At 41.3% G+C, this 13,713-nt stretch overlaps 1 long non-coding RNA gene across 3 annotated transcripts in view; it reads left to right on the top strand.

The window, feature by feature from the left end:
- LOC119252617 (uncharacterized) overlaps positions 1-13,004 on the top strand; it is a 98,609-nt gene extending 85,605 nt beyond the window's left edge. For all 3 annotated transcript variants that reach the window (XR_008550977.1, XR_005126866.2, XR_008550976.1), the window contains one exon: positions 12,604-13,004. This is a non-coding gene — a long non-coding RNA (uncharacterized LOC119252617). The remainder of the gene's footprint in view (positions 1-12,603) is intronic.
- The last annotated feature ends 709 nt before the right edge of the window (positions 13,005-13,713 follow it).

Genomic DNA, 13,713 nt, shown 5'->3' with positions numbered 1-13,713 from the left:
GGAATGTGTACATTTCAAGCCTCTGCACACATGTTTCTGTATTAGCTTCAGAGCCAAGGGTAGGGCTGGGGTGGGGTGGGGATTCTTATATGGAGGAGTGAAGAGGAAAACTTTATTTACCTTACAGACAGTAATGACCTCACTCTAGTGTGCTCTTTTCAGCTTTAACAGTGAGTCTTTTGTTCTATGTGGAGGAGAGTCTCTCCAGTGAAATACTTTCTGCTTGCTCCCTCTAAAGGCCTCCACACTACAGTAGTCCTTTACCTTCTTTTGGGTGGTGTTGGGGTGAGAGGTATTCTGATTTCTGCTTCTGCTTCTATTTCTTTGATAATTTGAGGGCCTTTTTGGGAGACAGGAGGCATGGTGTCTATGGTTAAATTTAGGAATTTGTGTTCTAGACTAGACTCCTTGACCCAACCCATAAGACCTTTGATGATATAACCCTTGCAGCCTTGCCAGTCAGATCTCTTACAGTGTAGACTTCCCCTTCCATCCCTCCCACAGCAACTTAGCATTCTCTCAAAACTGCACTACGTAGTACCTTTGGGCCTTTGCATGCTTGTTCACCTGGGGAAACATCAAATCATCTTTCAAAAAAAAAATCATCTTTCAAGACTCAGGTCAAGCATCTCTGCCTTAATCAAACCTAACAGGGCCTCCTCTCTCCCACCTCACAAGTAAGTACACCCACGAGAGCTGACTACTGTTTCCTTGAGTTCTGAGCATAGCTCTGCTGGGGTGTTTATGATACCATTTTGCAATGAATGTTTTCATAAACAATAGGGTATTATCATAGTGTTTCAGGGAAGAGGCTCTGAAGTAAGACTGCATGATTCACTTCCAATTCTGCCATTTACTAGCCCTATAATCTTAGCCAGATTTCTGATTGGTATATTTTATTTTATTTTATTTTTATTTTTTAAAAATTTATTTATTTATTTATACAAGCACTGGGTACAGTCAGAAGCGCGGGAGGGTGAGAGAATTCACCAGAGCCAGAGCGGGGAGCAGAGCAGGCAGAAGGACTGAAGTACACTGCTGAGGGGAGCAGCGGGCGGCAGGAGAGGTCTGCGCGCCATGTGGGACCCTCCTCCAGTGGCCGGGGAGCAGCCGGGGATCGAACCCGTGCTGCAGAGGCAGCGGGGCAGCTTCACAACCCAGCGCTCAACCACTGCGCCACCGGGGAGGCCCTTGATTGGTATATTTTAGTTTCTGTAAATGGGGATAGTAGTAATTATAATGACTCACAGGTTTGTTTTGAGGATTAAAGGAATGATTATTGCTCCCTCTCCTTTACTTCTTCCTCCCCCTTCTTCCTTCATACACCTAATTTCTTGTACCTGTTAATTTTTCCTTCTGTACAGCTGCTCATGAATAGTGGATGCAGTCTAGGATAATTGATATTTTAGTTTTACATTTTTAAAGAAATTTTCTGTAAATTTATAGCAGAATTAATAATGTTAAATGTTGGCTTCACAAAATTTCATCAAGATAAAATGTTGATAAAGCAAGTCCAATTTTATTGCTTACTACAATAAAGGAATTGACAACCTTGACAAGATCTTAATGCCATCTCAGAAAGGAAAGGGCAAAGTTGCAATACTTCTGATTCCATTAGAAGTGGGAAGAGCTCATGGTAAAATGGTGTAGGGTTGGTTGAGAATATGGGGCCCTCTGGGAACGCGGGGCAATTGAGAGACTATCCGGGGGATGAGGGAGCTAGTGACCATCTTGACATGGCAAATTTTAAATCCTGAATGATCAAAGGCAGCAATTACTGATAAATGTCAATTGGGAAGTTTTTTTTTTTTTTAATTTCAAGCAGAGAACGAGTGGTAAAATAACTCTTCATCATAAAATTTTTTTTTTTTTTTTTATATAGAGGCATGTTTTCTTTCTTTCTTTATTTATTTGTTTGTTTTTTTGTTTATACATGCACTGGGTACAGTCAGAAGCGCGGGAGGGTGAGAGAATTCACCAGAGCCAGAGCGGAGAACAGAGCAGGCAGAAGGACCGAAGTACACTGCTGAGGGGAGCAGCGGGCGGCAGGAGAGGTCTGCGCGCCATGTGGGACCCTCCTCAGGTGGCCGGGGAGCAGCCGGGGATCGAACCGGCGCCGCAGAGGCCGCGGGCAGCTTTGCAACCCAGCGCTCAACCGCTGCGCCACCGGGGAGGCCCTTCATCATAAAAGTTAAGTTACATCTGCATATCTGATGCTGTATATGAATCAGTGCTGGCAACTCTGACCCCTTCCCAATTCAATGCAAGTTTTCTGCACACAGGATGGATGGATGTGTGGAAGGGTGGATGTGTGCACACAGGATGGAAGGATGTCAGGAGGTGTTAGGTTTTTCTGGAGTCCACAGAAGGAGTTTTCTTTAGACTTTTAAATCCCTGAGGCTGATAAGAACTAGGGCCACCAGCAGAAAGTCCTCGGGTGAGAATTCAAGTACAGATTCCTAGAGAAAATGTATCCTGCCATGGTTGCAGTCCCTTGAGAGGTGGGTAGAATGGTTCAGAGAAGTCAGGAGGGATCTAAAGAGTAGGGTGAGTCCTTAATTCTGAGGCCCAGAAGTGCTAGTGTGTGCAGAGTGATCAGGGACTGGTGATGTTTATCTTGATACCCCCATAGTGATGGCAACCACTGACCAATGGGACAGACCTTGCACTATTGTCCTCAGCCCAGGGCTGATCACCCCTGGGGGTGAGTCCATTTGATACCCACCCCAGGCCATTTTTTTTTATTTATACAAGAGCTGGGGTGCAGGCCAGAGGTGTGGGAGGGTGAGAGAAATCACCAGAGTCAGAGCGGGGAGCAAAACAGGTAGACGGACTGAAAGTACTGCTGAGAGGAGCAGCAGGCACGACTGGAAAAGTCTGCCATGCCATGTGGGAATCTCCCTGGCCAGCCGGGAAATGAACTGGTGGGGCAGAGGCTTGGGACAGCTTCACAGCTCTGCGCTCAACCTGCTGTGCCACAGGGGAGGCCCCCCAGACCATTTTTAATGCCCCCTCCTTTTTTTAAAGATTTATTTATTTATGCATACAAAAGCTAGGGTACAGGTCAGAGATGTAGGGGGTGAGAGGATCCACCAGAGACAGAGTGGGGAACAGAACATAATGCCCCCTCCTTTCTATGACCATTTTCAGAGATAATTATATTCATGACACTCATGAACGATTCAGCAATAATAAGTTTCACTTGTTTTTTAGATTCAAACAATTATTAATGAAGCATTTCAAATTTCAATGTGTTATTTAAACTCAGTAAAATATTGCACGTTTGAACTAAACTTTTCACTTCCCTGTCATATATTATGGCTTTCTTTTCATTTAAGTTTTAACACAAATCAAAACTCCGAGTGTTCACCTAGTAACAGAACTCAAGTGACTCAAGTTCTGTTTCCTTACCTTGTATAGTTATTGTGCTGTCACTGTTTATTTAGAATCAATGGCACAGACGCAGAATATGTAGTACACTAGGGACTGGGGAGGTGCGCTGCAGGTGAAGTGGGCTGGAGCAATTCCAAACAACTGTGAACTTATTCACCATAGGAGCTCATAACTGAGTCCAGGTGTATTGGGGGCACAGTGCATAATGGAGAATTTTCTCAATTAACTTAATTTCAAGAGAATACAATGTCTATTGAAAGATAAATAATAAAAATGTGCTAATTTGAAGCATAGTTATGGGGAATATAACCAAGATGAAAATGTATACACTGTGCAAAAATGAAAAATTATGTAAAAATATATAAGATAAAATAAAATTAAAAAAACTTAACAATAACAATTATTTATAACAACATAAGATTTTTGGAAAAAGGTATATTTTATCACTGCCTTTGTTTAAATTACATTGCATGGTGAAAGCAAAGAGAAGACTGACTCCTAGTTGGCTTAAGTATTGCTTTTCTTTTCCTACAAATACCATACCTGTTAGCCACTGTGCTCAGGGTAGACTATTCCCCTTTGCCTGCTCTTTGTAGACTGGGGCACCTGAGCCAATGGTGACGAGATCTAGAACCCAGAGCATGAGAGAATAACAAGCAGAGCACTGGTCCAGACAACTCTTCAGAGAAACAAAGGTACAGGAAAACTACCTTTTAGAACTTGAGTAAAACAGCAGTAAAAATACCAGAAGAAATTTGACTACAGCACAAGGAAAAGAAAACATTTTTAGGAATAAAGACCATAATCTTTTAAAGTAAACAAAATTGTAGATGAAGATGGAAGATGTTGGTGACAGTTGAGACCTAGACTTGAAGATCAGCAGAAAGAAGTTGAAGCAAATTTGCAGAGAAAGAACATGGAGAAAAAACTTATGCAAATTTGTGTATTAGTCCATGAGACCTGACAGGTGACCTAGAGTAGTCCTGGAAGGAGCAAAGAACAGATGAAGGAACTTATTTATAAACAAATACTAAAAACAATTTATCTGATCTGATGATACAATTGAAGCTAAAGAAAACTCCTAGTCTGCAGGGCAAAAATGTTCTGATTACCAGGCAGTACTGAAGAAACAAGCCATAGATCTTGGTCTATCTTGAGGAAATTCCTGCATGTAAAGGGTAAAGAGAAAATCTTATAAACTTCAAAAGAGAAAAGAAAGCTAGAGAAAAAAGAACCACACTGTCATTTGAACTGCATTTTGACAACACTGCAAATTGGAAGATAGGGGAATGTCTATATATACTTCCAAGAGAAAAGGCATGTGCCTGAAGAATCTTAAATGCAACCAAGATATTGTTTATCTTTCAGGGTGAAGCAATCAAATTTATGGATTTGCAATAAATCAGAGAAAGTATCATCCTGTAGGATAACTGAGTAGGATAACCGAGGAAGAAGTCTAAACAGACAATCCCCATAGTGAAAAACAATGGCCAGTGATGGGATGAATAGGACTATGTGATGGAGGTGCTAAGTGAAGATTCTGAGCTAGCAGAGGCTTACTACCTGAGTAATAACCTACAAATGAAAGTAGCAAACTATTCTGGTAAAGCTGGGTTGAGGGAATGTAAAAACATTTGAAAGGTCTCAATTTAAGGGGTGTAAGGAAGAAGAGAGGAAGAGACAGACTTGAGATCTGTGCAGGGTCCCATGTTCAGAAAGCCTCCATGCTTGATTTCATGCTCTGCTGTTGCTGTCTTGAAATTATTAATACTTTGGAACAAGGGATCATTCATTGCCATTTTGCAACAGGGCTTGGAAGTTGCAGAGCTAGTCCTGAATACAGGTTGTTAACAGACTAAGTCCTGAATTGACCAAGTTTAAATGCAGAAGAGTTACTTGAAGTGAGAAAGAGTAAGTTTTTTTTCCCCTGTTCAGAGTAGTTTGAGATTTTGGTTAAGCTGAGAAAGAGAGAAAAATACCTTAGATGCACACCATCTTCTATGAAGTTAACAGCTGATAATATATAGGCCATTTCCTCATCTGCATATACTCATGAGACATCTCACAGTTTAAAAGTTGAATAAAGGAAGGAAGCCACTGGAAGACATCTCACAGTTAAAAGTTGAATAAAGGAAGGAAGCCACTGCTTGTCATCTTATGCCACACTAGACACACTGTATGCAAAATTCACAGATTTTAAGGAATGGCAGTCTTTTTGGTAATGGAAAGCATTGTCTATATCCCAGGCAATAGTCTCTGATGTTTTGTTTTCAATTAAAATATTTCAAAAACTTCCAGGTACTGTGCTAAAATTACTGGGAAAAATGGGATAAGTAAATCAGAGCTACCATTAGCAATTTAGTAAGAAGTAGCCACCTTTCTTAAGCACTTCCAATCTTTTGAGTGGAATTGTGTTCTATTGTTAACTTGTGTTCTCTTGCTAACTTGTGAAGTTTTTCCTTGCTATAAATCTTTTCTTTCCATCTCATGGGGTCTAGTTTACTTTATCACACCTGTTAAGGTGGGCACCTGTGGGTCTTGCTGTCCAGCAGCTATGCTCTTTTCTGGTACTTGAACTAATTTTGTTCTGGGAAATCCTTTCCTTTCCAAATCCCCAAACTTTGATGGAGAATCTACTTTCTGCTTCTGTAACTTTAGTTCATGCAAGGGTAGTCATGTTTTGTCTTCCAAACTGGTATGATTTGAGAGCAAAAAGGGATAATACTAACAATTATGATGGAGCAGCAGTATATATGTGCACTTTTCCAGTCAGGCCTGGATGTGTGGTCATCCTATTCAGAGAGGTCATCTAATCCAAGTCCATTGAGTAGAGTGAATATCTGGGAGTGTAGGGAAAGGATAAGCCCTCTCTCCCCAGAGGCAACTGGGAGACACAAACTCTTTCTCCTCCTGATGCTGTTGTAAGGGTGCCTGTCTGGGAATCACTACAGTTGAAATTATAAAGCTTATTCCTGAGGTGACAAATCCAATATACTGAGGAAGGCAGAGGTGGTGGAATCCCAGAGAACCAGAGTTTAATCCCTGACAACGCAGTTCCCTGGCATCTTCCATACGCTGTCCCTGGGGGAACACAGTTAATAAGTTCATATCCTCATCTCTATCTAGAAGCCTCCCCAGTACACTCTGCCCTCCCTGAGTTGAGCTGTTTTGATTTTTCTAAGGAATATCTCCTTTGGGAAGTCCCACCACCATTTTAGAATAGATCACAAAGCTGATAAACCAGCTCAGCCTCCAAAATTTTCTGATTTTGTTATTTCTTGAGTACTCACTGTCCATTCATTCAGGTTTGAAAACTTTGAGTCATCCACTCTCAGGTCTTCTTTTATTACCTGAACTGCACAGTTCATTTCCTCCTATAGATCCAGAGGAGAGATTTCCAAAGCTCCATGGAGATTGTTTTCCCTCCAGACCTCCTGAATGGATTGTGTCCTAGTCTCCTCATTAGCCTTCTGGCTTATAGTCCCTCTCCCAGAAGGCAAAGCAATACAATAATGTTTTTGTGCCTTTTTTTTTTTCTTTGTGTATCTGCTTGGCACAACTTAAGGACTTCTCCAAATAAGGATTTAAATGCACAAAGTAAAATACATGGGATTACAAAGTAAACCAATTACATTAAAATATAGTAATCAAAATAGAACCCCCCCCCCTCATACATATGCTAGAGCAGTATTTAGTGATTCACGTGTGTTTCTATTAATGCTTCAGACAACAAGATCCAATGTTAGGTTCCATAACAACTATAACTTTGAAGCTGTGATGAGTCTGAATGATATTTTTATATATCAGCAACAACTAAAATAGGATATAAAAATACCTATAACTTTTATGCTGACGAATATGTAAGTATTACTAATAATACCGCAGTCTGTTGCCTACATTCAAAATAGAAGACGATACATTGCAATCGAAGCTTAGTGTAACAAAGCTGTTAATTTTTTTCCACCTGAATACAAGGATAACAGGTTATGGGCCTCTACTTTAATTAGCCCTCCATGTAGCTGCCAGGTCAGTTCCTCTCACACAATCTTTTCAATATGTCACCTACTTGGACTGTTTCTTTCTTTTTTTTTTTTTTTTTTCTAGAGGCATGCTTTATTTATTTGTTTTGCTGGTTTGTTTGTTTGTTTTGTTTATACATGCACTGGGTACAGTCAGAAGCGCGGGAGGGTGAGAGAATTCACCAGAGCCAGAGTGGGGAGCAGAGCAGGCAGAAGGACCGAGGTACACTGCTGAGGGGAGCAGCGGGCGGCAGGAGAGGTCTGCGCACCATGTGGGACCCTCGCCGGCGGACGGGGAGCAGCCGGGGATCGAACCGGCGCCGCAGAGGCCGCGGGCAGCTTCGCAACCCAGCGCTCAACCACTGCGCCACCGGAGAGGCCCTGGACTGTTTCTTATTAGACCAAAATCAAATCAGTGAGCTTGGCATGCACCCACCTCTATAATATTTACTCCAATATCCATCAATACACCTTGGATTTTGCTCGCTAGCTGGCCTGATTTCTTTGTTATCTTGAGAGCATACCTCTATCCTCTATGTTTCATTTAGACTTTTCTGTTTGTTAGTGAAAGAAACAAAATTGGATGAAGTTAAAATGGATTCAAGCATGAATGGACCCAGGTGCACAAATAATGCTCCCTGGTATCTTTCTGTCTACATTTCTTGATTCTTTTCTTTGCATTGGCTTGCATTTCAGGCAGGATCTCCTTTATTCTGGCAACACAGTTCCACAAGTCCAGACTTTCTTACATTTTTCAGGTTACCAATCCTAAGAGAAAGAGATTCTCACTCTAAATGGAGCCAAGACAAACCCTTAGAATGCCTCTGAGTACTAAGCACAGGGCTAGAATATTCTAACTGGTCATCCCTGGTACTGTGCCCAGCCCCAGAGCTGAGGATGATGTCAGCCTACTCGAATAACATGGACATAAAAGGAAGGGGTATACCATAGAGAAAAATCAGGCTGCTATTACCAGCAGAACTATCCTTAAAATGGGCAGTAAAAAGCTGTATAAATAGCTCCTATTTTACTTAAAGACTAGGTTTTAGTTCCTTCCACAAATATGGTCTTTGCTTTCATTTTCCCCTAGACAAATCCCTTCATTCACATAAGGGCAGGTGAGCTAATTAATGTCATTGAGCAGCTACTGTGTGCCAGGTGTTTTACACCCATGTCTCAGGCTTAAAATTCATAGTCACAGCTTGCAAGAACAGCAGTGTAATTCAATTTCTTTCTCTATAATCAAACTCAACTTACTCTTTGTGGTGGGGGAACATTTTTGTCATATCAGATAACTCAGAATCTGTTGGCTTAAAACTTAATTTCTTTTTGAGGCAATAATCAATTCAGGCTTAAATGCAGTTAATTCAAAGTTGAAATTTCATGTCAAGTGTGATCTCCCTTCTTAGGGTTTCTCCCTCCCCTCTTTAGCTCCAGGATTATGCCTGAATACAAAGGAAAATATAGACAGCATCTTGGTCACAAGGGAGGGGGTCCCCCATTGACTATCCTCACTGGTCTCAGCTGAGCTCATTTATTCTTTCATTTATTTTTAATTTTTTAAATTTTTTTAATTTAAATTTTATTTTTATATTCCCCATACAATTACAACCCCCTTATTTTGACCCCCAAGCCCTCCTTTTGAGCTCACTTATTCTTGCTCACAGAATGTGGACCTTCATCCTGCTGCATACCTGGAGTCTACTGTTGTTGTGGACGAGACAGTCATGGCAAGCTTCCTGAAGTCTGGGTACCTGACAACCTCTTCCTCCTGACTCCAGGTGCATGCCCTGTTCAATGCATGGACCTCTGTCTGCCTTAGGTCCCTCCACTGGGGCTGAGGTACAGTGGCTTTCTATGGGAAGCACAGCTAGCTCAGATTCTCTTGCTTCCTAAATAACACAAACCTCCATTTACCTTCCTACTTTATTGTAGGGGCACACAATAAAGGATTCTCAAGGGGGCTCCTCCCAGAACTATTGCAGTGAGCTGAAATCATCCCATCTGGTTTTTCTAGCATCTCACACCTCTGCCTGCCCACTTTCCCTCTGGGACAGGAGAGCTGCATCTTACATGTAATTTGTCCTCTTACGTGTTCTTTGTCTTCATGCACGTTCCTCCTGGGGGTCGGCTTTTTCTCTTCCCTGCTTGGCAGCGGGGTTTCTCTCCGGACACATCCTCTTCCTCTGATCTTCTGAGTTTATAAGTTTTTGATCATTAGCACCAGCAATCACTTTTTTCCTCTTTTTCTCTCAAAAAAAGCATAGCTCTTAAAAAAAGGAAAGTCATAGCTTCCAGAGTCAGAGCTTCCATTAGCTGAATACATTTCAGAGTCTATTTTATTTTTTAAGATTTATTCACCTATGAATACAAGAACTGGGGCACAGGCCAGAGGTGTGGGGGGTGAGAGGATTCACCTCTCCTGCCGTGCCAGGTGGGTAGCTCCCTGGTTGGGGATCAAATTCATGCTGCAGTGGCTGCAGATAACTGCATAGGTTGCGTCTTAACCCCTTGTGCACTAGGGAGGCCCTCAGAGTCTATTTTGAATGTCAGAAGTGGAACATCTAATGTTCTGTTCTTGTCTGAGTCCTGTTCTCCTCCCAAAGTGATGGGTGTCTCAGCTCCAATGGCTGGAGAGCAACAGGTCAATAAAAACAACCTGTATTAGGCTTTTAGTTTTCCCCAAAGCCTTTATTACTCTGATTCAGAAATATACTCTGGGGACTGGAGGCATGGAAGGCTAACGCTAAAGGAATTTCTTTTGAATTTCTAAACTATACTCCCAGACCTGTCTGTGTAATAAATCATCCATTTCCTACCTTATCCCCATATAAAGGGCACTGTGGTCAAATAAATTTTGGAAATGCCACTCTCAGTGGCTTTACCGTATTGAAGAATGGAAAGCCTCTGCATGGAGATAACTTAGGTCAAGTCCATCTTTTCCACATGTATTTCACAGCAAGATGTTCTATTTTCAAGAAATATTGCTTCAACTTTTGGGGGACTATATACATTGGGGAAACATCAGCTGTGCAAATAGACAGTCCCTAGCTTTGAAGAGAATGTAAGGAAAATATGCAGAAAAGGAGATAAAGGAATAAAAACATGATCCATTTCCTCCTTCGAAATGGAAATGACACCAAAGTTGCCAGAAGGACAAAAAGCAAAAACAAAACCAAACCAAACCAAAACGTTGCACCATCTTCCACGCAATCCCTAGGGAAGGAACACGTGGGTCACCTACTGCTATGGAATTCTTATTACGATGAGAACCATTATGGAGAGACTTCTCAGTCGATTAGCTGATGTTGCTGAGGAAACTGCAATAATATCACTAGTTTGATTTTCTGGGTTGAAGAGAACCAAGCAGCGGGAAATAACCTCTCCCTCCCTGTTCTTGAGCCTTGTGTATTTGCCTTCAGCGAATACACCTCAAGATACAATTTTAAATTAAAAAACAAGAAAGTATATTGGATTAATTCATCATGGCTGGTTTTCTACCTGGAGCAAAACAGACTTTTTAAGCTACCCATCCAAGCTTGCATTAGAAAAGGCACAAAACCCGGGCTGGAGTTTTCACAACACCTCAGCTCACTGGTCATCTGAAGCCAAGAACTGACATGAAGTCGGGGGACAGAAAGGGCAGAGCCCAGGCTTCTTAAAAGTGGCCCTGCCAGCTCCCCTCCTGGGCTCACAGGGCTGCCCTCTTCTTGATGAGCAATTTTATCTGCTGGTTTCACTGTACGTTGCTGGAGGATTCTGAGCTAAAAATGCTATGTGGTTAATTATACAGCTAATGATCTCTGGGGAGTTTGCTTTCTGAGCCTATCACTCTAGGCAATGAGTAGAAAAAGTGCCACATAACATCTTCTGCCTTTGTGGAGTGAGTTAACCAAGTCAGAATGAGATTTTTGAAAGGTGGCACATTCATAAGAGGAACATTTGGGGAGCTTGAATTCTTTGCATCCAGGCGCATCTGTAATGCCTTTGCCTTCTTTCTGAAAAGGTGCATGGTGGGGACTGTATTCTCTGCTTTATATTCGTTTGTAGCAGAGTTGTAGCTGATGGTGAGAAAGGAGGTGACAATTTACTAGCGTTACTTCATCCAGGTCATTAGCTCAGCTAAAACTGGGGTATAAATTTCTGTGGAAGAATCAAAGAAGGGATTTGGGGGGACTAGTCTTTTCTTCCACACATATATTAATTAGATATATGGGAATAGATTCCAGAATAAATCTCTACATTCATTGGAAGTCAGTGCTGGGTGGAGAATAAGGCTTTTCGATGGAGAAGAGGTGGTGCAGACTATTGCTGTGTTTTGTCATAATTTTTTAGCACAATACATGTATTATATTGATAATAACTTAAAAGAAACGTAGGAGTCCCTGTATGTAGGTGTGGGCAGGCGATGCAAGTTGAGAGGATATATCTTTCCAGTTTCACTTCATATTTATTCTTGTTTCTCTCTGAATATAATTTGAGCCTGGTATTCTTAAGCTTCATTTCAAACCAAAAAAAAAAAAAAAGATATGATTCCTAATTGTGGACAAATAATAGTTGGGGTTATAATTTCATCCTTTTATCTAATCTTTTTTTTTGCTATGAATATAAAGAAAGTCTTCTCAGTGGACATCAAATGCTATAGTGATGACAATTAACAAGTGACATCTCAGAAACTTACGTAAGAGCTGTTTACTTCCCAAGGTGTTCAATTTTTCCTTATGGGAAGAATGGCATCTTTCCACTGTGGCTACTCTCTGATTTCATAGCCCTTTAAACTAAGATACAAAAATCTTCAATCTGGAGATTTTCATTTTTGCTTGTTTAGGTAGTCGCTGCCAGATTGTATGCTCTCAACTTCTTTGCTAGTAATTATTCTCCCCTTTCCAAATTTCTATCTGCCACTGACTTGGAGAATATCTGGTCAAGTCCAACTTTCTTGTTGACTGGAGTGCATTTCATGAGCTCTCTGCCCATCTGCTGTGGGAAAGAGGTCCACAGCCACAGAGAAGAAACAAAACGGTGAGATGAGACCTATCCAGGTCAAGTCCCAAGGAAGTACCTGAGGGGTAATGATCACAATCATATTAATAGTATTATTTTTAAAATATCTCCTGTATAATAATAATGCAACTGTAGTTCAATGTACTGTAATTTGATATTATGAAATACTAGGGTTTTTTTTTTGTAGGTCATCTCCAAACAACTCTCCAAGGCAGCTGCTTTATCATCCCCACCTTCGGGGTATGAAAACACACTTCAGAGATGTGTCGTATCTTACCAGGTTCAACAACGAATCAGTGAGGTTCGGATTCCAACACAGTACTGTCTTACTTCAAGCCCTGTGCTCTATGGACAACATCTGACTCTGAATTTCTGGAGGTCACCCCATCCTAGATCCAGCTCCCCAGTGCTTTCTGAACATCTACTGTTTTAAGCACTGTACTAGCTTCAGTAAAGAACATACAACTGGATCACAGAATTTTCTTTATAGGATCATATCATCTCGGTGAAGAGCAGGAAAAACATAGATACAAAACCCACAGTTACAAATACAAAGCCAAACATGCTAATTTTCCCAGGACAGTCTTGAATATTGCCTGTTGTTCCAGAATAATTATGAATAGTGTGTCCTTTCACTCTCAAAAGTGCCTGGATTTGGTGATCGTATATATGGTTATTATAGCAGCTATCTTACCATCTCAGTGTACAGCATTTGATTTCCAGCATCTGCATTTCTTTCATTTGGAACTTTCTCTTCCCACTGTCCTTGCTAATGGGACAGAAGTTAATGTCATCTGGGATCGGCCCTCTAGCAATGACTGGTGAGAACAGATGTATCAATACGTCAACTTCCTTACCCTTCAGGTGGGAAAATTGAGGTACGGGCACCCCATCCTAGCTCACTGGCCCCACAGAATTAAGCACCAGTTATCTGTGATGGTTATTGGCTTGATAATGCACTTTTTATTGGCTATAGTTCCTCTTCTCTATTACCTTACAATGTTTCTAAATAATGTATTTGCATTCTGATTCTTGTCTGAGTGTTTCCTTTTGGGAGTGATCCAAACAGCCCCCTTATTTACAGAAAAGTTGAGGACTGGGTGGTTTTATGTAAGGTACAAACAAAGTGAGGTTGTGACTTGGACTTGACCTTGGCAGTTGAATGCGATTTAGGACTGTGTGGGGAGAGGAGGGCAGTACAGGTGAAGTGAAGGGGATGAACAGCCAGATGTACAGAGACAGATGAGGTGGACTTTGGTTCTGTGAGATGAGGCAGGACAAGGAGCATTGGTCGGTG

This window comes from Talpa occidentalis, unplaced genomic scaffold (genome assembly GCF_014898055.3).
Source record: "Talpa occidentalis isolate TD23 unplaced genomic scaffold, MPIMG_talOcc4v2.1 talOcc4.10, whole genome shotgun sequence".
NCBI classification, from domain to species: Eukaryota; Metazoa; Chordata; class Mammalia; order Eulipotyphla; family Talpidae; genus Talpa; species Talpa occidentalis.
This window is presented reverse-complemented; position numbering and strand designations above follow the sequence as displayed.